At 39.8% G+C, this 21,438-nt stretch overlaps 1 protein-coding gene and 2 pseudogenes across 3 annotated transcripts in view; 1 reads left to right on the forward strand and 2 right to left on the reverse strand.

Annotated features, from left to right (window-relative positions):
• Positions 1-21,438, forward strand: part of Snap25 (Synaptosomal-associated protein 25kDa) — a 1,254,720-nt gene that overhangs the window by 171,489 nt on the left and 1,061,793 nt on the right. The window lies entirely within an intron of this gene.
• LOC137248592 (WD repeat domain phosphoinositide-interacting protein 3-like) lies at positions 11,321-12,326 on the reverse strand (annotated as a pseudogene).
• LOC137248675 (large ribosomal subunit protein uL3m-like) lies at positions 12,598-18,958 on the reverse strand (annotated as a pseudogene).

Here is a 21,438-nt window from a genome sequence, read left to right on the forward strand (position 1 = left end):
CAGAGTGTGGTCTACAGAATCGAAAGCTTTAGAGTGGTCAAGAAGTGTTAAGAAGGCAATGTAACATTCATCCACTCGCTCAGGAATTTCTTCTGTCACAGATAATAGTGCCGTTGTACAACTCCGCTTTGACCTGAAACCGGAATGACTGTTTGACAGGAGCTTGTATTCATATACATATGATACGATTTTCCCATGTAGAATACGTTCAAAGACCTTAGAGAGGAAAGGGAGTATGGCTATTGGTCGATACTCATTATTTTGTTTACGGATTGGAATAACTTTTGCAGCTTTCCAGTATATTGGGAAGATACCGGTCATCAAAATTGAGTTGACCAAGTAAGTAATGTGGGGAAGGATTTTGGGAAGAATGACTTTTAAAACTTTGAACATATACCATCAAGCCCCATGGCGTTAGACTTCACAGAAAATATGGCTTGGAAACATCACAATTATCGACACAAACAAACTCAATAGTCAACATTAACACGCACGGAGTAGTTATCAATACACACATTTTCGGCAGAGTTTGGTAGTCTTTCAAAGGTATTATTTATTTCGTTGATGTCGACATCAGGGGGATGAGACAGGTCACTTTTGGGCTTACCAATACCTATTTGTTTGATTTTGTTCCACTTTTCTTTTGTATTCAAAGCAGAACTAAACTTATACTTAAAATAATTTGCCTTGGCCAGCCTTATGGCTTTGTTTGCAGTAAGCCGAGCTGTTTTAAAGCAGCTATGCGCTTCGACTGTTTTATACCTTTTCCACCGTTAGTAGGCTTGGTTACGAAGGTAGATAAGTTGTTTTAATGTAGCATTGAACCAAGGGCTATTATTGTATTTAGGTGTTTTTATTTTTAGTGGAATGTGATCATCGAATAACTTATTTATGTTATCCTGCAGAAACTTTGTCTGATCATCAACCGATGTTAACGTACGAATCAAGCTCCATTCAACCGACTCAACGGACTCATCAAGATAATAATAATCTATACTTCTGTAATCGCGATACGTGAACGAACTTGACCTACATGATGTTTGGAAGTTGTAGTTTAGGAATATCAGGTCGTGTTTTGAGAAGTTGGAGGCGGATAGTTGCGTATCATTTTATGAAGATCATTGACAAAAAATAAATCTGATAGAGAAGAGTTAGTATTTGTGAAATGCGTTGGTATAGCACAGTTTGTGGGAAAAAGTCCCAGAGATTCCATGCTTTGTTTTAAACCAGTAGGTTACTATTAAAATCTCCAGCGATGATAATATTGTCATAGTCTATTCGTAACGATTAAAGAAATTCAATAAACGCGGAAAAATCTACTAGTCGATTCGGTCTGTATGCACAGCCGATAAGAAGCCTACTATTATTCTCAGAAAACACATGAACAAACACATATTCCACAGGATCACCTGGACTAGAACAACAACACAATTTACAGGACATACTACTTTTTACATATATAGCAACACCACTACCATGACCACTTCTATCAACTCTGAAAAGTTGGTATCCATTTATCTTCACCATATCATTTTTATGAAAGGAAGAAAACCATATTTCTGAAACACATATGACATCAATATCGGAGCCTTCTGACAGAAACCTCAACTCGTCAAGCTTTTTATAAAGGCTTTGCGCATTGATATGAACAACTTTCAGCCCGTTGGCTTTTTTGCTGACTATGAGCAACAAAGTAGATAGACAGTCTTTAGAACTCGGGAACTCACTATCGGAGACCAACATTATAAAAATGATTAAGTGAATGATTTGCACTAAGTTTGGCTAACAACATAATTAAAGATTTTGTGATGTTGTAGGCGGAAAAAAGACAGAGAAGGAATAAATTAGAAGAGAGCAAAGAGAAATATTTATTAGCAGGAGGCTGTTAGTTAAGCCCTTGGTAGCTCTCCAGGGCGTTGTTCGCAACCGGCGTGTCGTCTTCACGAAAGGAAGTATTTGTTTCCGGGTTGAGACTGTCGAGAAAACTCAGGCTGGGGACTGATTCGGGTCGGTTGCTCATTTTTCGTTTTATATGCACCATACCCCGCATTGTGAAGACCGATGAAACCTTTTTTCTTTTCTTTAGATGGGTAGCAGCCTTGAAGATCCCATAGTTGTTTTTAGTCAGCGATACATTAGCAAAGATAGGCTCATTGGAACTTATTCCCACATGCACGAGTCGCAGCCCTTTGGTGTTGTTGTGGCGCCTGAAGCTTGCAATCGTTTTCAACGGCGTTTTTCGGTCCGCGGGTGAGTAAAATTTTATGATAACGGCCGGATCAACCGTACCGTGGGGTAGTATGCGTTTCGACCGAAAAACGCTTTTTAGGGGGGGGGGGGGGGGGCTGTAAGTTTAGCATGAGGCAGAGGTGGTGGAAGATCTTTTGTAAGTTTTCCCCTTACTCGAAGGGAGTCCCATGAACTCGGACAGATATAAAGTTTTCCTGCTTACATACTCTCTGTTTTAGTGTGGCTATTTCATTTTCGAGGTGCCCAATCCTCTCAAACATACCCTCCATGCAATTAATTCTACCACTTAACTCGTTTAACTCCTTCTTCAGGCCTTCAAATTTATCTTCCAGTTTTTTGCATGTAAACTCCATCATACGCTTTTCTGCTTCCATTATTTTATTGGACAACGAGTCATTGTACTTTATCAGTCATTGGTCAATTGTACGGATGAGGTTAGGAGATGAATCGCTTAGACGAGGAGCCTTTTTAATTATTTCAGCTTCACTGCCCAAGGTCTCGCCACGACGCTTTCCAGAATTTTGAGACATGGTGTTCCAAAAAAATACTCCGAAAAATAGATGAGTTGGAACCGGGTGGCAGCACAGGTGTAGATGGTATAATTTATTTTAGGCTACCAACCGAGGCGCGAATGCGAATGTTGAATTACTGAAAGCTTTCAACACAGGAATTGGCGGGTGATATTCAGTTGTTGTTGGTAGCTATATTATCAAACTTTCTTTGTTCTACCACTGTTGTTATTGTATTATGACGAATATACTTGTGATTTTCATTAAATTCACTACGATTGATGATTTTCAGCTGTACTCCGTGCTCCACACTTTGGGGGTTACTAGAAATTTTGATACTTTTGAAATTTTATCTTAAATTGTCGACAGAAAAGATAAAATTTTTTAATTATTTGCGCGCTCACTTTAAAACAACAGTTGCCAGAGTGCAGTAAGTGCAATATTTCTTGCCACAATTTTTTTTGGTTATAAAATAAATAAAAACGTGTATAAAATATATTCCGAGTGCCACACGCATAATGACTGTGATTAACCGCGAAAAGTGTGAAAAATTTATTAGTGTCGAAAAGAAAATTAAGTGCAAACGCGGCACATTAACGTGGTCTTAGCTTCCTTGTAACTTTCTGGTCTGTCCCCCCACCAGCGGTAATGCTCTCCAGACACAGCACAAGGAAGAGGTGCACATAACCTCATTTTCACCCAAATTTCACGCCATTCCACTGCGGCAAATTTCAGTTTCTTTTTGTGTCACTATTATTTTCACTAATTTTTCTAATCAATCTTTGTTACACAATTTTTTTCTTTGTTGCATAAGATTTATCACACGTTTTCACACTTTTCGTCGAGTTGTTATATCAGCGGGCGTACTTATTTATAACAAATTTGAACGTTGAAGTGGCGAGTGGCCCCTCTAATTCCACAAAAGTCGTTGTTGTCTTCTCCCTGCTTGAAAGCGTTAAATAAAGGGTTTTTTGTATATTTTAATCCTTGTTGGTTGGGTGATTCGCACAGGTTTTTTCAGTTTTACATCCCCTTTTTAATTTGATCACAAATTTTGATCCATGGACATGGAATCATATATTAGATTGGCCGATCAAATAACCGAGTTCGAGGCCGACTTTAATGACATATATGCGGCTCTGCACACAATACACACTTTTGCAATACAGCAAAAAAGTTGCAAGCTAAGTGGGAAAAAGCAGAGACCGCCAACGAGGAGTTACTTGACTCTGACACGCTTGACGCAAAAAAAATTGCAGCGGTCAAGATCAAGCATAAAGCGACATATGCCGTATTCCTGCAATGCATGTCGAACATGGCTGAACTTCAAGTTGTTCCACCTTAACCAAAAATCCCAAGGTGAGGCAAAGGATATCGTCAAGAAATGTCCATTGAGAAATAAAGGCTACGAGACAGCCTAGAAAAACTTGCGCGAGAGGTACGAGAATAAAAGGATTCTCGTAAATTCACAACTTCAAATTTTGTTTAATTTAAAAAAGGTAGATAGCGAGTGCGGCAGCTCCATTAAAATGTTACAGCGCGACATAAACAATTGCTTGTCATCCCTACAAAGCCATCAAATAGATGTTTCAAACTGGGATGCGATTATAACCTATTTATGCTCGACAAAATTGCCTGAGAGTACGTTGGCTCTATGGGAGCAGAGCATTGACCACTAAACGGACATATCCAAGGATATGGACAAATTTCTATCTAATCGATTTCAGACACTTGAAACAGTGTCTGATTTCACAGGGAATACCACTTCTAAAGTGCAAAAATCAAGCGCGTCGCGACAATCGACAGAAACCCCTTCGAAAAGACTTGGTGCTTTTCAAACAAAAGTAGCCCAGCAAACAACAAAAACAATGTGTAAAATGTGCAAATCTACGGAGCATAGATTACGCAACTGTTCACGCTTTGACGACTTAACCCCGGTAGAAAGGATTTAATTCGTTAAATCCACAAATGGCTGCCTGAACTGTTTATCCCCAGGATACACAGTGACGAGGTGCACCAGTTCGTACAACTGTTCCAAATGCCACTCTCGTCACCACACGCTCCTGCATGCGGACACACTTCAGCAACCGGCGGTGCGCAATCCTTTGAAAGATGCGGATAATACCCCGTCAACGTCGGCACAGGCGCGGAAAAGACAGGAATCGGGACAACCACCTTCCTCTACTAATCAGAATGTCAAATCCTGCCATGCCAATTCTAGTACAGGTGTGCTAACTGCTCGCGTACACATTCGCCATAATGGTACCGACTTCTCAGCGCGGTCATTAATTGATTCTGGGTCTGAATGTTCCTTCATAAATGAAAGACTGAAACGCAGAATCAATTTTCCAGCGAGGAAAATGCATGCCCAGGTTTCAGGCATCTCAAATTCGGTGCCAGCTCAGGTGAAAAATGCATCCAACATCGAATTACGTTCACCAGTGGATCCCTGCTTCAGCCTGACTACACCCGTTCTAAAAGTAAAGTATCATACAAAGTAGAAAAGACAATAGATTTAAATTGAATAAAACCTGATCCAACAAAAAGTTATAGGGTAGGATATCTTTTATAATTATGTTATTATTCGCTATCATCACTTTCATTCGATGAGTCACTTGTGGAATAGTCATGAGCATCAGCAACACTACTGTGAAAGCTTGAAACAACCATATAAACTGTAATTTTTGCCCCTTTTTTCGGCTAGAAGCATCAAATTTTATCAAAAACTTACGCTTACCTAACATATTGTTGCAATAAGTGATTCGTGGTCATAGCTTTTACATGCATACCACAAAAAACGTGAAACTTTGCAACCTCACACAAACTACCTACCTATTTTTTTATTTTATATTTATCTTATCTCATACACCAGATTATTTGGATATTACGAATGGGATATTATTATTGTTCAGCCCCATTCATGAAAGGTATAAAGTTTTCAGCACAGCCGAGGACAGTCCCGTCCATACTTGTTTCAATAAAAAAAATATTTTGCACTGACCTGGCAAAGTTTTAGAACCAACCTAATAATGTGGCTTATTTGTTTTTATAATTTTCAAATACTAAATTTTAACATATCTAATTTTCAAAGTGCCTTAAAAACAGTTTTTCAATTAAAGAAAATATTTTGCAATGACCTGGCAAAGTTTTAGATCCACCTAATAATCCGGCTTATTTCTTTTTATATTTTTCAAATTCATTCATTCATTCATTCATTTATTTAATGCACATATAAGACATGGTCTTTTACAGTGTCATATTTGAAATGTTTACTTAATACTAGTTCAAATTTATTACTTATTTATATATTTAATATTAGTTACTGACAGAGCAAGATTCAAAAAGTGAGATCAATTCAAAAAGTGAGATGAAGTAAGACAAAATCATAGATATTTTTCATAAGTTCATTATCAAAGGATCTGGTGTACAGCTAATTTGAGGCGCTTAGGATTTAGTTCTGACTTTACTTTATTAGGCAACGCATTCCACAATTGCACAGCTCTAACGAAAAACATTCTGGATGTCACCGAGTACTTAAAGTGCGGTATAATAAGGTTGCAAGTACGAGTTGACCGCGCAAACAGAAGCTTCGAAAAAAGACATTCTGGGGAACGCGAGTAAATAATTTTATGTATAAAAAATAGTAGACGGCGATCAAAGAACGAAGATAAACTACATTCAAGAATCATTCTTGAGAAGCTGGAAATATGATCGTATTTCCTTTTAAGAAAAATATATCTGGCGCAATTATTAATTATAAGTTGATATTTCCTCATGGAACCTTTATCAGGGCAACCATATATCAGCTCATGGTACGATATTATTGGCAGTAATAGAGTTTTAACAAGTTTAAGCTTGGTATCTTCACTAATAAAATTGGCCGTTTTCCATAAATGTCTCAATATATAATATAACCTACTAATTGATGAATTTACATGATCAGCGCAAGTAAGATGCTTATTTAATATGAAGCCAAGCGTTTTAACAGTCTTCTCAAATTTTACAACATTCCCATTAAGTATTATTGGAGAAAGGTTATCCAAATTATAAGATTGATGCATTAAGACAGAGCTTATTATTGTTAGACCATTGATTTATAGCTTTTAGGTCTTCATTTATTCGACAAACAAGATCCTCCACTAACCACAGAGGTGTCGAGAGGTATACTTGCGCATCATCAGCATAAAGATGCATAGATACATTTCGACAACATTTCTCTATGTCATTTATATACAAGGTATATAAAATTGGACCAAGAATAGAGCCCTGAGGTACACCAGATTTCACCGGCAATGAGCTGGATTTACTATCTCTACACACTACCCTCTGATACCTGTTTGTCAAGTAGCTATTTATGAGCCTTGCAGCATCCCAACTGAAACCAAAGTATGTTTGAAGCTTATGAATAAGAATTTTGTGGCAGACAGTGTCAAAAGCCTTGGAGAAATCCAACAGTGCAAGAATTGTCAGGTCACCGTTATCAAAGGAAGGCCGTATATCTTCCATTACCTTAAGCATAGCCGTTGAACAGCTATGACCCCTACGATAACCTGATTGGTTTTGTGAAAGCAGATTTTCTTTTGTCAGATAGTTCATAATTTGGCTCAATAAAAGTTTTTCAAAAATCTTTGATAGACACGGAAGAATACTGATAGGCCGAAAATCAGATGGTTGGGAGGCATTAACTTTTTTCGGAACAGGTACAATATTAGCTACTTTCCAAGCATCAGGAAAATTTAAGGAAGTTAGTGAAAAGTTTAGAATATGTGTAAAAGGCGCAATAATATAAGGTAAAATTAATTTAATGAATCTTAAACTGATCTTATCCTCTCCCGTAGCGTTCGATTTTATTGAAAGAATGGCTTGTATTATTTCAGCCTCAGTTAATCAGAAAAATTAAATATTTGACCAGGATCATTAGAAGAATCCTCACTCGAGTATATTATGGATTATCCCCTTCTGGTAATTTCACAGCAAAGAAGTCATTCATAACATCAGCGTCAACCAAGCATTCGGAGTTAAGATTTGGCTTAACACCAAGTTGTTTTAAGTTACTCCAGAGAATCTTGGGTCCTAGGCTTACATCAAGTTTGCGATGGAAATAACACCTCTTGGCCTCCCTGGTGATACTAGTAGCTCTATTTCGCAATACTTTGTAAGCCTGCCAATGTTCGATTTTAGACGTTTTCTTCCAAAGCGAATGGCTTTTATTTCTTGCTTTTATAGCCTGAAGTACCACGCTATTGAACCATGGCTGTTTATTATTCTTAACTTTAATTTTTCTAAGTGGAACATATTTATCGAACAAGTAACTAACTAAGAACGAAAAATATTCAACTTTATAATTAATATCTGCAGAAAACCAACAGTCGTTCCAAGGAAGTGCAGATGCTTCAGTGGCTAAGCCTCTGATATTTATTTTCTTGAAGTCTCGAAAATTTATGTAGTTTTCTGAAACATTAAATTCTGAGTGCATAACTAAATTATAGCTTAGAAAAATTAAGTCGTGGTCGCTAATACCACTCAGGGAAATTTGGTCAAAATGTAAGACATTACTCATATCAGAAACGCAAATGACGTCTAGTAAACTTGGTCTACAATGGGGACCAAAACGAGTAGAAAGCTGGTTTACAACTTTAAGCCCTAGGCCTGACATATCTTCAAGCAAGTTTTCGGAACGATCATTTTCAACAAGCAAATCTATATTTAAATCTCCACACAGTAGTATATGTTCGTAAGTGGCACTATATTTATGTATACATTGAAAGAGGTTATTTAAGTCATACGACTTATTTGGATTATACACGCATACAACAAGGCAACGCTCGTAATTATTGTAAAATTCCACCATCAAAAACTCTACAGGATCGGAGTTATCTGATTTATTTATTATTTTACACTGCAACGTCCTCTTGTGGTATATCGCAATACCTCCACCTCGCTTACCTTGCTGTCTGACATTTCTAATCACACACTAGTCAAGAAACTGGTTATCATTATCATTAATGTCATTGTTCAGTGACACACAGAACATCAACACTCACAGAGCTAAATATGTGGTTCAAATAATCAAGCTTACATTGATTCAGACTTCTAGAGTTGAAATGGCAAAGCTGAAATCCAGGGTGACAATCACTCAAAAGCTTCAGTACTATTTTAGTGTTGAGTTCGTTAGAGCCGGCAAATGAACTATTTGAGTTCATAAACATATCTATGCACTTCAAATTGCCAACATAATATAATACATGCTAGAGCAAGAGCATTAAAAAATAAGATTGGCAGCGAAAGAAAAAGAAAAAATGAAAAGTATACATTAAAAAACTTTAGAAAATAATAGTAAATGGTTACACATCTTAGACTAACGTTAAATTCTAAACCAATAAAACAATATATATATTTCATTTTCATTATAAACTTCTTAGTTTCAGGTGCTTAAAAGTGAATCCACTTCCACTATGGTGGTCACCAGTTTAGGCTCTTCATTGGGCTTCAGTCGTACAAGCACTTTTCCACGTATTGAAAACACTGATGCCAAGTGCTTCTTTCTCTTCATTTCCGTCGCATACGACATTACTTCTCTTAATCTCTTTGGTAAACTCTCATGTAAATATATAGATCCGTAGCCAGGTACATCAATATCAAACAGCGCAAGCGATCTCTTATTTTGTTTGCAAAATGCAGCAATAGAGGTAAAAAATTGGTTTCGCTCACGCGCAGAGTGTAGTTTTACAACAATAGGAATGTTGCTGTTTATATTATTTTGCATTCTGTTTTGCTTTTTCCGTAACCTAAAGGCATCGCGTAATGGTGGTGGGCTTAGATTTATTGCTTTGCATATCTTGGCAAATAAATGAGGCAAACTCTCTTCGCCAGCATACGGAATACCATTAATTATCATATCAGTGGCGACTGCATTGCTCTCAAGCTCGTTAAGTTGACTACGTGCAGCCACAATTTCACCGCGCAATGTCATAACCTCACTATTCATATTTTCTAGTGCAGTCACCCTACCTTGAATTGTTGTTATGCTCCGCTTAAGGTTAGCAGTCTCCGCAGTCAACTCACCTATTTTCTGCATTACCCTCTCTTCGAAATCGTTTATTGTTTTTTTTCATTATATCATTATCAAATATTAAATTTTAAGATATTTAATTTTCAAAGTGCCTCAAAAACATTTTTAGCATACAAAAATAAATTTTTTTGTTAAATTCAAAGGCAGTCCCAGCCCCGCCACCCCTTAGCCAGTTCTGCATTTCTATACTTAGATACCATTAAAAAAGCGTTGTACATAATTTTCATTGTGCCTCAAATACCTGCTCAAAAATGCTTACCAGCTCTTAGACTATGAAGCGTCAACTGGTTTTTAATTTCAATTCAATTCAAAACAGTAAAAAACTTAAACTTAGCTCTGGATTTTAGTTTATGAGGTAGATCGAAAAGTTAACAAATTCAAAGTTGTTTAACAAAAAAAAAAAAAAAAAGGGGGGAACAACATCAACTTCGAATTCCTACCACTGATATAGTGGTCTCCGCCTTTCACGTGTGCTTCATGAATTTTCATGGGGAAGCTGAGGCAGCGGCTTGGGCTGAAATATCAAAGGGGGTAAGACATTCATTGGCAATACATATTTAGGCTATGGTTTGTTTGTACTTACTCTTTCAAAACTCCTGGGTCCTACTCAGTCGGCGCCTTCCTTGTGGAATCCTCATCGTAATATGGCGGCCAGGTTAGATGCGCGTGATAAAAATTTATAATGAGTTGCGGGCATGCAACGTTGGCCTGTTTGGCCGGCACTCAGTCGACCTCCTCCAGTCCTCGCCACTTAATTAGAGGCGTCAGTATATCTGATACGTATGCCGCGCCTAAAACTTCAGGGGGCTCCAGTCCCCGATCAAACCCAGTTGCGCGACAGCCACCTCGCCCCTCACCAACCGGTCTGCGTTCAACTGAGATTAAAACGAAACAAAAAGAGTTTTTTTTTTTTTTGCGAAGTAGTTGTGCATTTTGTACCTTGTTTCGGTTCTAAGGACTGCTCGAATGCGGCAATAAGCCCCGGGCAATCAAGGTTCTCCACTGGCTCCCAGGAATTCTCCCATTTTACGAGGTATTCCATGCGCCTCACCTCAATCCGCTCCACACCATTCCATGCAGCACAGTAATCCACTTAGTTTAGAATCGCCCTTATACCGAGAGGGCTACGGTAGGTGGGGTACTCTGTCGGGAGAATGCTGGTTGTGAGGCACTTGTTAACAGATTTATCTGGTGCATCATGCAATTATAGAAGTTGTTTTATTCACCATCTAATAGATACCGCTTTATCCATTAGCATCTACCTCTTTAAATGACATAACTCATAAAATATTCGCTAAATCCAAGGAAATATACATATCACTAAGAAAATAAAAAGGGCCACAAATCACCATAAGATAATGCTTAGAAGTGAACGTTCGCATCTTTGCAGTATATCAAACCTCTTTGTATGCATGCTGTCCAAGCGAACCGTAAATTTCGTTCTCCTTTATTCTCGGAATAATTTTCCAAATGCGCTTCAATACCGCCATTACATACGTGGATATATATATATATATATCCCACCCGACCAGTCATAGAGATCCCCTTCCTCTAACATATTTTTAATATTGTTAAACGCTATACGCTTTAACAGACGATATTTCAATAAAACGGTATCAATAAAGGGTTTCTCAGCGGCCATTTCCAGGAACGGTGCACAAACATCACGACGACATTCTACCTTGTTATTGGGTCGGAATCGTAGTAGTGTCCATCGGCACATAGAGCAACAACCGAGGTCGGATCATTGCCAAAGCGCAAAACAAGCGAGTCCTTGGGGTATTGATAAATTTAACTACAGTGGCCGGAAAAATATTTCGGTATGATCGGCAATGTTGCTTCGTTCTGGTTTTGTATCCTCTAAATGGAAGACAGGTATGATGCCATGATCCGAAGACACAAAAAGCATTGCCGATTGATGATTGAAATTAATGCAATGAATATTGGCCTGATTAGTGCCACGACGGCGTTTACATTTACGGTTGGCGGTATCGAAAATGCGCATTAAAATACCCTCCTCGCTTGCTCTTGCTAGACAAATGCTTGGCAAACTTAATGCAATGCAACTTACGGCTGCTTCATATGAAACTACTTCAGGAGGTGCACGCTCAGTATTTGCTAAATCAACAATTTGAACATGACCAGTGCGCCTTCTCGGAAAGGCCAACAGACCGTGGTGAGCATAAGGGCATGAGACACATCAATAATCATTGCGGATTTACGCTTGTCTCAAAGACATGCAACTCTTGTGGTTGGTGTGTGAAAGTAAAAACCCTAAGTGCACCTTCCCGTACTATAACAATTCTATCACGTCGTAAGCGTACATCTTTAAGAGATTGATAGGAGTCTATAAATATTGCTGGTGACTTCTTTAAGTCACCACACACAATTACTTTGTGCGGCGGATATAAGGGTCGTATGCCACCACCAATTAGTGCTAAATAATTCCAACGAAATAGCACAACAACCAAATTCATTGTAATCGGTGTGCTGTTTATTTCATGGTATATGGCCGACTGCAAAATTCCTTCTCACTACTTGTGTTTACTACCTTACAATGCAATTGCTAAAACTTTTTTTAAACAAGTAAAGCGATTTCCTTTAATTTATTTTATGCACATTATATTTAAATTCTTCTCCTCTTATTTTGGACACTTGAAAATTTTAACAAAATTATCTTCACCACAGCTAGCAAGCAGTGTGTACCCGCTATAATTTTCACTACAGTTAACAGCTGGTCGAAATTGTAGACGTTTTACTGTTGAATTATGCGCCTTCTCCCTCGTACCAAACACCATCCACTCTACCGGCTAACTTTTCCAATTCATCCTCAAATGTCGTAGGAAATGATGGCGTTGTCTTGTGTTTTCGCAACGGTAATATATAATATCGTAGACATAAACCAAACCATTAGTTGGTCCAGGTATACTGCTACCACTCACCCACATAACATTGTATTTTGTATTGATGCGCCAGATACGCATCCCTTTCGCCTTACGCCAACGATTACCCATATGTCCAGTCATTTTTTGTACCCGGCCAAACGCGACCTTTTTCACCGCCACCACCAATATTACCAGGACGCCGATGTGTTTTTGTAACACTATGCGAAGCAGGCGTACCTTTAAAACCATGAAGCTTTAGAACACTTTGAAACCCGCGATAAACAGTTTTACCATTTTATATCTACAAAATCTCCCATACGGATGTGCTCCATTTAATAGTGTACCAACTGGTATTGCTGCATCTGACGTAACTAGAGAACGCGCTAAATTGCGTTTTGGCATGACACCAGAATGGCGGATTAGTCCACCACAATTTTTGGTTAGGTTTGTGGGATCAACTGACTGTGCATCTATTAACAAACCTATTAACGCCACAACAAATATTTGCTTCCCTCAATTCTTCCCGAATTACATCTCGTTCGTTAAATAATTCATAGCTTTCAATATACTCACAATGAAGGGTTCACCACCCTCGATGCGTCAAATCTCTTCCAAGCGGCTTGTCGAAACGGCAAACAAACCAATGTGCACAAGCCGTGCAATATGTCTTTAGTTGACCAAAAAGCCAAGTAAAATGTACTCAATCCACGGGTATAGCCCTGCTCTGCCAGCTACGCTGTATCTGACGATGAAGTGATTAGAAAAAGAAATCAACGAGGAAAAAATCAGTGAACCCCGTTGTTTCAATTAATCGGAATTTTCATTCAATACACGGCGTGTGTATGGATGTTCGTTGGCTTTGTCCGTTGCCGTTGGTATATGGATAACCAACATATGTACCTGTATTTGCCTGTTTTCTTTTATTGCTGCATCAAATGACGCACATTGGTACCGAAAACCACTAGAGAAACAAAATCGGGATCGGCTTTTTTGACCCAGACTGACGCCTCGGAAAATCCCAAAACATACTTACGCACAGAAATAAAGGCAAAAACCTCATTTAAAAATAATTATGCTCTCATTTACAAAAAAAAAAAAAAAAATACCAAAAAAAAAATTTCTTCTTTGATTTTGATTTTTTTTTGCCGTCGGTACTGCTTAATTTTTTTTTTGGCTGGGGGTAGGACTTGTTGTTTTCAACAACAAACGTCATGAACACTCCCGATTTAAGGCTTCGGTACAAAAGTCAAGGATCGGACTCTCGAAATGAACAGTTCCCGAAAGAAAGAGAAAATAATCAACTTTTCTACGGCACTAGTGCGCTAGCTCGAATGACAAAAATACATAATGTATATACATTCGCACGCTATAAATTCACGACATCAGCTCTATCAAAAAAAAAAAAAAAAAAAATAAACACGCGACAGGGTGACACATTGGTACGTGACATTTAGCATAATGGTACGTGCAGATAGAACGTGTCGTGGAGAACGCCTCGCCAGTCGGAAAAATTCATGTCAGGGAATGGTAAATAATACAATTCTGTTTGGTGAAATTGTATTTAATATTCAGTTTAAACCACGTAGACCTTTTCAACCACTTCATATCAGCACATGCAGGTGGTGGATTTTTGAATTTAATAACGATTTTTGCCATTTGTCATGAGCTTTTGCACACGATTAAATGCATCATTTCTTTGGCTTTTCACGCTTCTCTGAAAAGAAAATTGTTCGCTTCTAAGCACCGCAAAGACAATTATAAGGGTGAATCGCTCCACGCAATGATCTGGGTGGGCGGCTTGGAATCACGTCCTTTCCAACCTCCCACTTATATCACCAGCTCCAGTAACTGTGCGTGGGGGCTTGGAATCCCGTCCGTTCCAACCTCCCACATACCGCAATCCGATTTATTGTGTTAAATATATAACCGCTGCTCGAAACTACGTCCATTCCTACAGCACTAACTAATAATCTAATACCTACTTATAATCTATGCACTATCGCGAGAACAAGCCTCACCCAACCAACCTCACGGCCACTCGCCCGGCACACTCACAAGATGCCACACCTTGTCGAACAAAATGCAGTCGCCCCGAGAGCGATACGACGCGTACTACGTTGGAACGGAGACCTCGGCCTCTTCGTCTAGCCCAGAAAAACCTAAACAAAAAAAAAAAATGCGAGTCTGGAACGAAGACCTCGGCCTCTCCGTCCAACAAAAGGAGAAAACAAAATTTTGTCAGTCTGAAACGGAGACCTCGGCCTCTTCGTCCAGTACTATTAAACTTCTACGTCATATTACTTTACGGATTCTATATATATCTAAAAATTGTGTATAATCAAAGGCAAGAAATATTCACTCTCCACCCCATCTAATGTTTATTTCATCCTAGCTTAGGTGGCATGCTGAGCAAGTCGGAAAGGATTCCCGGCCATCAGCGACGCTGGCAAACTCCTCATCTAGATAAAGTTTAGTTTGTAAGGCATTTATTTTTTTCTCGTTCTTTTTCAGAGGTCGGATGTCATTGGTGGAAAACGCTGTTGCGTATCGCAAGGGGCGGCTTGTTTAGGCAGGATGCTTAACTTTTCCGCATCTAAGCGCGATCCCCCTAATGCAACTCTGCAATTCGATATTCGAAACTCGTTTTAATTTATAACCACCCACACCATCACCGCCATATTCATGTGCATGCATGTACATGCACGTGTATGGGTGCCTTATGTCAGCACTCATGCATATGCATGTCGGGGTTGATGTGCCTTTCCCCTCCAAAACGGAGGATTTTGCGGTTCAACGGTTGTCGCTTTTGATACAACCGGTCTCTTGGATTTCAACAGCCGTTCTGTTAGCATCTGCCGCCAGCGATCTCTGCCGTTTTTCCTGCAAATTCATTTAGGTAATATTGTAACCAAGTTATTTCTATATTTATCTAATAAAGTTCACCCATTATAACGAGAAATTCTCGTCTTTATCTTATTTCTTTCTTCCACACGCATATTCCCATTGAGATCGACCCTGGTGCACCCACCTACTCAGGATCAGACGTACCCGGCCGAACAGTCGGAGAAGGATGGCCTATCAAGAACCATCCAATCATACCTTGATATCTCACGTTCGGAGCTCAGTGTAATATCCAAAACATTGTTGGACCAATGTATGTAGGGACATTTCCCCTTTTGGCTATCTTCAAATTGGTTTGCAGGATGTAACAAAATAGAGATTCGCCTCTCTTATTCGTATCTCCTCCTCACGCATTGTGGTGCGCATTTGCATCTGCGCCTATGACCAACCGCCCTTTGCGTCCTTCCTCCTGTACTAGCCTTTTACACTCCATCGGTGGAACCTCCGCAGCATGGGCCATGTAGCAGGACACCAGGATAAATGCCTGCTTATTCTTTTGCTCAACGTCCTCCACTACGAGGTCCTCAGTAAAGTAATTAGGCAGCATATATGAATGCAGATTTTTCCTTACCATTACTACAGCTCGCACCCGTCCTTCCGTTTGCGCGTAGTAAACGGCTAACCCGCGCGCGCTAAGTGCAGAAACATTTCTTCCCGATGAGAGCCACGGCTCCTGGATCAGCGCCACGTCAAACGAACCCTCCTCAAGGGTTAGGAGGAGTTCGCTCGACGCCACTTTACGGTGTTGGAGGTTTATCTGTAGGACTCGCAGCACCATTGGGCTGCTTGTCCCCCTCCAGCACTTTCGTCGTAATGTCGTCATCCTCCCCTTGCCCTTTTGGTTTAGAGTATTCGAGGCCCCCTTCAACCTCTCGTAACTGTTGTGCCGGGTGTTCCTCTGTGCGAGTCCCAGCACCATTTGGCGGTTGGTCCTCTTCTAACACCTTCGTGGTGACGTCGGCTACCTCCACCTGGCTTTTTTCTCTTAGGCTTTTGAGGTTCTTTCGACTTCGCCCACCTTTAGCGTGTTAGGATTTTTATCCTCGGGACTTCTTTTCCTGAGTCGCATGTACATTTTGCCTGTGCATCACGCATGGTATACATACCTTAACTTTTGGTACCGTGGGGATTTGCGCTTTATCCACCACCTCAAACCGCGCGTTCGTGCCTTGCCTTTAGAGGTTTTGAACCACTTCCTGCAGCCACCGCAAGCTCGACCCCCCCCCCCCCCCCCCCCCCACTGCTTTGGGCCTACTTGTTTTGTCTATGCGACTGCCCTGCCTCGCGGCTCTGGGACTGTGTCCTTTCTGCCTCTTGAAAGCAGGCTTGTCGCCTTCCGACGGAGTCTTAATGTTAACTCTCTTTGGCACCTCCGAGAAAGCCGGAGTCTTAGCTTTAACTCCCTTTAGCGCCTCCGAGAAAGCCGGAGTTTTAGCGTTATCTCCCTTTCAGCAGCTATCTTGCTCCCCGAGTCCGACGCATTGCTTAATGCGAATTTGTCGTCCTTGGCTTACGACTCAGTCCTACTCTTATCATCGTCGTTATTACAATTAGGTAAGAGTCGTTCATCTTGGTCGTACGACCACCTGCCCGACAAGGCGGGCTCTGCGGTCTAGTATTATATACGGGGAAAGAACCGTCCGCCGCAGCAGCGCCCCTTATTGTGGTAAGGCCATCAATACTTCCCGAGGTGGCCCATTATCGGAAAGGCTCCGTTCGCATACAGACGAATTTATCCCCTGCCTGCAAATCGTCCAATAGGCACGTTCCGCATAACACCCTGGATTAGGGGGTTCGCAGTTCTTGGTCACCGACCTCCCGCCGCCCTCCTGTGAGGCGAAACGGCGTAGATGCGAGTCTCAAACAGCTCAGCCTCATAGTCGGGCGCTACGGAGTTGGGCTAAGTCCTCACACCAACGAAAAGGTGCCTACCCTAGTGAGGGTATCAAGTGAGTGAATCAAGAAATTTTAAATTTGTTTCTGATCTGTATATTTACAGTGTTTCTAAGGGACGAACGTCTTCTCCATTTAAGCTCACCCTAAAAGTTAACAACGTTGTACTTACTTTCGTGTTGAATACCGGTGCAGCCTGCTCGTTATTACCAAGGGACATTTATGACAAATATTTTCATGAGCACGAATTGAAGCCTTGGGACATTTGCGTGCATAAAATGGCAGTCAAATTAATGTCGCGGGTGAGTTTACGGCAAAGGTTAAGACACGAGGTCAGTTGCATGACTTAAGTTTGGGAGTCAGCAATTCTTATGGTCCCCTCATTTTGGGCAGAGCTTTTATGACAATCTGTAGCGAAGGGCTTTCGTAAATCAATTCCCTTGAAGAACTTCGAGACGTAGTTGAGCATATTAAAATTAACTATAACGAAGTTTTTCAAGAGGGGCTAGGTACGTATACCGTCAATAAGTTTGAGTCTGGTAGACGAAGTAAAGCCTGTTTTTTGCAAACCGCGTCCGTTCCCCTTAGCGTGGCGAGCTGAAATAGAGAATCAGATAGCCGAATTAGTTGAGGACGGAGTTTAACCAAATGCTCAGTTGCGAATTTTTGGTGATTATAAGTCGACGATCAATAAATATCTGGAAGACTTGGGGTACCTATTACTGCGTATTGACAAAATTTGTGCGTCTAGGCACGGTGAATTATTTTCAAAAATAGGCCTGTCAAACACTTATAATTAACTGGTACTGGATGATGCGTCGCAAACGCTGTGCGCATGGAGTACCCATATAGGTATTTTTAAAATGCCAAGGTTACGTTTTGTTGTAAAACCAGCTGCAGCTATATTTCAAAAAACAATAGAGAACGTTTTGAGGGGTATTCCAAATGTTGTGAACTATATGGACGATATTGCCAATTCTGGGTCCAATTTCAGCGAGCACGTCAAAACTATTGAGACTGTTCTAAGCAATTTACAAGAAGTTGGACTGCGTTTAAACGGTAGTAAATGAGATTTCTTTCAGGAGAAAATTGTATATTTGGGATTTAATATAGATCGCAATGGTCTTACCAAAAATAAGGACAGGGTTAGGTCAGTGTTAGAGGTGCCAGCTTTACAAAGTGTATCCGAAGTAAGGGCTTTGTGGGATTGGTTAACTATTTTTCGAAATTCATTCCAAGGTTTGCACATAAAATGGCGCCGCTGAAAGAAAATACAACATTATATAAAAAGAAGCGTTAGCAATCTTATTTTGCGTAAGAAGGCTTAAATACTACCTCTTAGGCAATAATTTTACTACTCAAACGGATCACAAACTACTCACAATTTTCGGGGAGAACAAGGGTTTACCAATTATGGCGACAGCTGGGATGCAGCGTTGGGCAGTCATATTGTCAGATTCAACTACACTATACGGTATATAAAAGTTATTCTAAGCTTCATCGAAAATAATAATCAATTAAAATTGAACTTTAAAGATATCGCAAAGGCAACTAGGAATGACCCAATCTTGTCTAAGGTAAGATAAGCTATCCACGAGGGTCCTGTGGGATTGTTAAAAGGCGAATAGTTTATCCCGGTTCACGATAAGAAGGGAGAACTGTCGGTAGAGTATGATTGTGTTTTATGGGTCTATCGATTAGTCGTACCAACAAAGCTTCGAGGTCGGGTTTTAGAGGGGCTACATCGATCGCATTTTGGCATTAAGACCAAGGCTTTGGTCCGTCCTTTTGTTGGGTGGCCTAAGTTAGATCATTGCATTGAGCAACTAGTATCAAATTGTAATACGTGTACGCATTCGCAACCAACCCTAGAAAAAAGCGTATTGATACCTTGGGCAGTTCCAAAATCGGCTTGGTCCCGTCTCCATATGGATTTTTCAGGCCCCGTCAATAACTTTTATTTCTTAATAATTATCGATGTATATTCAAAATGGGCTGAAATTTTTAAAACAAAACATATGACTTCGAATTTTACGGTTAGTAAACTTCAAGAAGTGCTTAGAAGATTAGGGTTATATAGTTTGGGTCTATAGTTACGGATAATGGGCGTCAGTTTACGTCGACGGAATTCCAACAATTTTTATTGGAAAATGACACTAAACACACAATAACGCCACCGGGGCACCCGGCAACAAACGGGCAAACTGGAAATTTTGTCAAGGCGTTTAAGAAGTCGATTTAATTGAATTTGAGAGGGGGAGCTCAATTGATTGAATGCGGCGTTAGATACATTTTTGTTGGACTACCGGTGAACGAAACATTGCACTACCGGAGAGTCACCAGCCAAATGATTGCTCGGCAAAGAGCTTCGGTATCACTTCAATTTGCTTAGACCACCGGTAGCCCGGGAAACGATTTCCGAAACCCAAGAAAGACAGACAAGAAACCACAAAGGCAAGAGGTTAATTAGTTTTGAAAAAGGGGAAAACGTGTATGTTAGAGATTACTCGAATCCAAATAAATCTGCATGGAAAAAAGCTACCGTGGCTGGTCGTATCGGACCTCGTTCTTACCATTGCGTATTAACTCGTAACAAAAACATGATAAAAAGACACGTTGGCCAAATTATTCGCGGTGTATCAGGTAGTAGCGCCCAAGTCTTGGAAGAAAATAATAAAGTTCCGCAAGCAGGTGTGCCAGATCCGCAGAATAAATACGGTGATATCTCGGAAATAGTTGATCGGCATTTTCCTGCTGAACAAGGAAGCGGGAGCGGAGGGACGAGTGTCTCAAAAGAAACAGAAGGTTGTAGGAAATTAAGCAATTTGGAACGTGTAAATTACAAAGAATAACGTATTTTTTGTTATTATCTATACAATAATATTGTAATGTATATATTATATATTTAACATATGCTTCTACATTATTCTCAAGTATCAGCAATATTGTAGTTAAATTCTTTATTTTTAAACGGTTTTATTTAGCTTGACTTGACTGGCTGGTTGGTTGGATGGCTGGCTGGCACGACTTTTATTTTATTTATTTATTTATTTATTATTTAAAGTCGACGACAAACTATGGTCGACTGCATAATATAAAAGTTATATAAATATACAACTCAAAAGATAAAATTTAAGATATATCGAGATTTCAACAATTTTATATTACAAACAAAGAAATATTAATGAACATTACTCTTTAATTTCAAAATATAATAATAATAAGAAATATGAGCAGAAATAAGATTTTATGCCGAAATCTTATACCGGCGGAATGCATCAGATTCCGCTCAGCATGATTTTGGAATGCAGTGGATTCCAATCTTCCTGTTGGAATGGAACAAGATTCCAATCAGCATGTCATGGGAATCCGGTAGTGCTAAGAGTAGTGTAATGAGGATACGCCATCACAAGGCATAAAAAAGTAACATGACCTGTGTTGTTGGAATGCACCGGATTCCAATCAGCTCGATGCCTGACCCATAAGCAGAGACGGCATAAGGCGTGGGCGGTGTGGGCCACCGCCCACGGCCTCGCGGAGATAAGGGCCTCGCGGCCCACAACGAACTTATAATTGAAAAAGTATGAAAAATACCTAAGAACACGACACAAGGCTGTTCTTATAATAAGCTAGCTGACTCCTTAGGCGTTTTTCCGCGTAATTGTACCTTTAAAACTTTTAACTAAAAAAAGGACCTCTGGTAATTTTTTAAAGAAACCGATCTTAATTTTGCTTAGTCCGAAGAAGATGATTTTATGGCAATTATCGAAAAGAAACTTGAGATGTGTGGACTTTTTCTGCTTTTCGCTTTATAGAATGTCAAATCTCCCACCATCTTTGTATAAAACTTTAGAATTTAAATTAATGTCATTATTTGAGAATTGTTAATATTGTGTCCGTTGTTGCACTGAACGCCTCACTTAAAATA

This window comes from Eurosta solidaginis, chromosome 1 (assembly GCF_040869045.1).
Source record: "Eurosta solidaginis isolate ZX-2024a chromosome 1, ASM4086904v1, whole genome shotgun sequence".
In the NCBI taxonomy this organism is placed as follows: Eukaryota; Metazoa; Arthropoda; class Insecta; order Diptera; family Tephritidae; genus Eurosta; species Eurosta solidaginis.